The sequence below is a fragment of the Lepisma saccharinum genome, chromosome 2 (genome assembly GCF_977018435.1).
Source record: "Lepisma saccharinum chromosome 2, izLepSacc3.1, whole genome shotgun sequence".
NCBI lineage: Eukaryota > Metazoa > Arthropoda > Insecta > Zygentoma > Lepismatidae > Lepisma > Lepisma saccharinum.
This window is the reverse complement of record NC_139230.1, coordinates 27,584,707-27,590,706: the sequence shown is the minus strand read 5'-3', so window position 1 is coordinate 27,590,706 and position 6,000 is coordinate 27,584,707.

The window sequence follows — 6,000 nt, the reverse complement described above, 5'->3', positions numbered from 1 at the left end:
ATTTTACAAATTAAATAACTGTTTTCTTGCAAGTATGCAGTTGTGTCGGAATAGAACCCGTCTCAGTGGAACTATATTCTTGCGCGCACGTTTGGATTTACATATGCGAAAACCTGCTGCAAGGTTAACCTGACGCTTGGCTTATGTACACCAGTGTTCAATGAACATGTATTTTTTTTTGTGTGACAATGAGAATTAACTAAAGAAAGTTCTTGGTTCGTTGTAAGCGGCTAATGTATAGACAATTGCTAGGCGGAGAAGAATAAAGTCATCAGTCCACCTTCCCATTGTTTACAGCAGCACGTTTGAATGTCTCTCTTTAAAATGTCTCACCTTGTTGACTAGACAATTATTCAAACGACAATATGCTTAATATTGCAAAATGTTTTGTTGGTAAGAACAGCGAGACAATCCAGATGTGAATTATCGGGAACATTTATGCGGGGAAGAAGCCGGAAAAATTCCAACGTATTCTAGGAATCGAATCCGGATCTCTCGCGTGGTTGTCAGATGATCTACCGACCAGACCATCGCAGCTCCTTGAATGAGTTCCATACCTTGATTATTTCAATTTATTTTCTTGTTTTTATGGATTTTCTTCACACTTAAAATGTCTCACCTCGTTGACCACACAATTATTTCGTAACAAAGATACAAAGAAATGTTCCCAGAATTTCATAAAAATCGAATGACTAGAAAGTAATTTTGTCCTATTGCTTTCATAAATACTATATTTATGTAGATCTCTACTACTTAACAGTAGTAGTGGTATTAGTAGGATTATTAGTAGTAATTTAGCTAATTAATTAATTATAAGTATTATTAATTAATTATGAGTATTATTATTTAATTAAAGTATAAAAAACAATGGTAATGTAAGTTTGGAGAAAGTTTTAGAAATAACCCTTCCTTGATAAAATTCCTGCGTACGCTACTGCAATGTACCATCGTCAACAAGCAGGGACGGCGCCAGGGGTGGGCACGGGTGGGCAAGCGCCCACCCAAAAATTCCTGTGCCCACCCGATTGCCCACCCAATCAAATTCAATAAGTACATATACTTGGAGATATATGAATAATTCGATAAATAAGTGTATTCTGGTGTTCATAACATGTATATTTTACTTGTGAATATTATCTATGCTAGAAATATTCACATATTATCAACTGATAAAAAAAGCCAATTTTGTCATTAGAAAGTGAAAGTAAATACAACATTGAAAAATATTGAAACAAAAATTGTGATAAAATGAATACTTCCATGATTAAAAGCAGCTAGTAGCCTTAGGAGGCTCAAAATTATGCAGGGTATGATCAAGATTAGATCAGAATTTATAGTGAACTTGAGGACTGTAGCTCCGAGCCTCCACATACATATATAAATCCCGCCCTGGGTATGGTTAAAATAATATCCAAATAAACAAATAAAATCATCATCTTAGCGTTACTTCCTCCGGCAACACAATACATTATTTTGACTTTTTAATTATTATTATTAGAATAATTTAATCAAGAAGGCTTAGATGGGCAGGCCATGTGACACAAATGGCAGAGGAAAAAAATAGTTTACAGGATTCTTGTTGGGAAACCTGATGGTAAGAGACCAGTAGGAAGGCCAAGACGAGGATGGAGGGGTAACGTTGAGATGGACCTAAAAGAAATCGGCAAGGATCGAAAATATTGGATTGATCTTGCCCCGAATAGGGACAGATGGAAGGCTTCTGTTGCTGAAGCCATAAACCTTCGGGTTTAAGTATGCTAGAGAGTATAATATACGAGGGATGATCGAAAAAAAGGTTACAAAGCCTATTATGGCGTATGTGTTAGACATAGATGGAAGATCAACACACCTGATGATGGAGGGCAGTCAACACTAGTCCTTGATGTAATCACTTTTTTAGTTCAAGCACTTTTCAGAACGGTAGATGAGGTTTTCCATACCGGTTGCACACAAATCCGCGTCAAATTCTCGTAGCCACCGTGAGGCAGCTCTTTTGATATCATCACATGTCAGATAATGGTGGCCAGCCAACCAAATGGTAGTCCCAGCTAGCTGATATTGAACGTAATGTTCTTCTTCTATCCTCACGAATACACTCATCCACAATAGTACACTTCACGTCAGTGGTTGAGGTACTGGGTCTACCGCTGTGTCCAGGGTTGTCATTAACAATACTGGTCCGTCCTTCTTTGAAGGCACAACACCACTTCGCTACATGTTGCCTTAAAATTGTCCCCTCCCCATACACCTCCACAATCTGCCTGTGAATGTCAGCAGGTATAGTGTTTTTGGCCCACAGGATCTGCACCACTGCCCTCACTTCTACTCTTGACGAATTTTCAAGACGAGTCACCATTTTAAATGTCCGCTTCTCGGGTATACATGGTCAGAATCCGAAGTCCTCAAACCCGCAACAAGACAAACATGTTATTAATTTACACATAAATTTTCGTTGACGTTATAGTGAATAAAACAAAAGTTATATGCTTTGTAACCTTTTTTTTCGATCATCCCTCGTAGTTTGTATTTAGCTCAGCATTAAAATTCCAGAAGTGTCCCTTTTTTATTTCATTACAATTTTTATATACTTGTTATCTTCAAATATCAATATGGTATGCGAAATACCAACTTTATATTCATTCTACTAATAAGAAGGAATCACAATAATCACTACAATACTGCAGTAAATAAATTTTAATAAACCAGTTATGTATGGAAAAAGCTACATAATTATTCAATTGCTAATGAATTGCTTATCCTATTTAGAAATCCTCTTTCCACACATAAATTTTGCCACATGAATCAGCCGAAAATGTCAACAGAATCTGTAGATGTATTAGCTGAAGTAGAGAAAAAAAGTTATGTCACGAAGTATCCAGAAGACGATTTTATTAGTTTGTTTTTAAATTCACTTTTATACTGAGATAGATACTGAGATAGACAACCTACAGTTTAACGTGGAACCAGTGTGCATTGTGCTTCCACCAGAGGAGGAGGGAGTCGAACACAGGACCTCTTCATTATAATGCGACAGCGTTATGCCTTTGTGGAAAAATATACAGAAAGAACTCGCACCAAACGTGGCATTTTATCACTACAGAAGATGCGTCCATTTTAGGAGGGCGATTGCCTGAAACAAATATTTGAGACTTTCGGAAAACAACATCATTGTTCACGGAATTAGCTGCCTTGATCTACTAATGAAACGCTGTGCAATTGAAACTACCATCTCAACTTTCTAAGAGGTATGAACTAATGCAACTCCATTTTTTGGAAGAGTAAGTTGTGGTTGCTTTGTTATATTTAACCTTTAAACCTTTCGGCGGTGGCCTTTGCGTACGATTTTTAAATTTTAACACTTATTTCAGAAAAACGTTATATCTCTGAGACTATTTGAGCAATCTACTTCGGATAACTTTTGTTTGAAAACAAAAACATCGGAGCACCCGACCGTGTACAATTCAGAAAGCCCAAGTGAGAAAAACGGGGTTGGGAGGGGCCAAGTCCCCAAATTTCAATGAAAAAATCTGACGTTCTTCTTCCGTTATTTTGGAAAAGGGCGCAAACTTTTGCATTGTTTTCAAAGTATAGATTTTTTGCAACAAAGGGAACTTAACTTCTTTCAAGTCTCTAGTCCTCATACAGGCTGAAATATGATGCAATATGTCATATTAGAGAATAAATTAGTATATCTCAGAGACTATTTGAGCAATCTACTTCGGATAACTTTTGTTTGAAAACAAAAACATCGGAGCATGCGACCGTGTACAAATCAGAAAGCCCAAGTGAGAAAAATGGGGTTAGCCTTTCGTTAGCCTAGGAATACTTAATGGATAATGAACAAAGAATTTGATTTCCGTGTGTGTTTTAAATCATTCCTAATAAGACGTCCATTTTAATCCAAACATTCAGTGGCGGCGATTAGGAGGACCGGGAAATGGGGGATGCAGTTCCATCGCCAAATTTTGCCACTTTTTGCCCCCGCACTATGGCCTCTTTATGCTAAGCCTTTTCTACCAAGAAAAAGTTTATTGTCTTTGCCCCTCAAATGTTGGCACCCAATCGCCGCTACTACAAACATTGACATAGATTTCTCAGTTGTACAAACCTTGTAAGCTAAGAAAAGTGACCCCTAAGGAGTAAAAAAACTCTTTCAGTTAAAAATTCATACGATGAAAATACTATGCTCAGGAACATGCATTTAAATTACGAGAAACTTCACGATTATTTACCGTCGCACTTTCTATCATTGTCAAGTATGTGCCTTGTATTTGCAACACAAGCTTAAACCTAATTCACATTTATTTCACTGTATTAACATGCATGAAAGAATGTGATTAGAATGTATGGCTGCGCATGGGTAAACACTTCCTTGAAATAATTGTGTCCATCAGAGACAAAGCGAAAGGAAATGAAACAAGATGCGAGAATAGATTAGAAAAGAATAAAAAGAAAACAAGAAAAGGGAAGGGAAAAGAAGTAAGAAGAAAATCGGGAGTGTAAGAGAGAGGGGGATACATACGTCTTACATACACCATATAAACTATATATGGTCTTACATTTATACTGCCCACCCTAATCTATCAATAAGGAGCTTCTGCCCACCCGGTCGAAAATTTCTGGTGCCGCCCCTGTCAACAAGGGCCAAACCTCCAGCCCGCTTGAATTTCGTATGCTTACAAGAACCGGCCTCAATCATTATGGCTGTTCGATCCCACAATGCAACAGTTTGTGACGTAGGCGAAACACACCTATACCTTGGAGCTGCGGTTCTGTAGTCGGAAGGACATCTGATGACACACGGGATACCGGGTTCGATTCCGAGTGTGGGTAAACTAAAGCCTGAATCACACGGAACTGGATTTCCAGTAGGAATGCCCTAGTTGGCGCTGGACTGGCTACCCATTTGCTAGTTTTCGCCTCACACGATACTTGTTACCGTACTTGTCGATAGACTTTTGTTCCCATAAGACAATGCGCAGAGCAGACAATCTGTAAAGATGGACGAGCAATTTGAAGAATGTTGTAGGAGAATTACTGCTTTGTGCTTTTATTTAAAATTAAAAAAGAAAACAATGGAGTAGAGATTGGCTATAAAAAATATGGTAATCAATGCGTACCGAACAAGCTTTTTAATTAACTCAGGAATGCATTATACTATATTCATACATGAGATTCGCAGGATGCATTCACAAATTTTAAAAAATCAAACATTTAATTTAATACACTTGTAATAATAAGGATTTTCATTTTCTGCTAATCATATTTGTCACGTACACATCTCATCGCTTTGCATAAATACCTAAATATTAATGAACTGAACACGAATTCACTGCACGTCATTTCTTTCCCCTTTTTATCGAGAAACTAACAAAAACAGCCAACACTCGGAAACCACAGACAAAAAAGAACCTTTGCAAACTCACAGATTATCTTCACATGACCAAACTTTGCTCTCATTGGTTGTTCCACAGAATCCAGAAGAGGAAAGCCAGTAGAAATTAGAATATGTCCTATTCCTCCAACTCAGTCAAGCAGCCAGCCAGGCAGCCATCAATCCGGACAGGTAGCCAGTTCAGCACTAACTAATTGATAATCCAGTTCCGTGTGATTCGGCCTTAAGGTTAGAATTTTTTTCGGACATGTTTCTGCAAGTGGCTCTGGTGATCACCCAGACTCATATAAATCTGTATCTGGGAGAAGGTAAAGTAAAAAACAGCGATATGAACATTTTGATTATATATAGCTGTTGGTCTGCACACAAACACGAACTACAACATTCAGAAAAAAAGAAGCTTTCAGAAAATTTGGAACCATGCTCGACAATTTGAAACTTAAGGTACCTGAACCTAACATGGCCTCTAAGGTTTGCAATTGTTTCTAATGGTGCACGAAGTCAGAATGGCATAACTAATTGCAAGATTCAAAAGATGGAACATTTCTGGATATTTTCCGAAAATTGGAGTCAGTTCCAAATAATAACAAGGATGCAGTGAATAT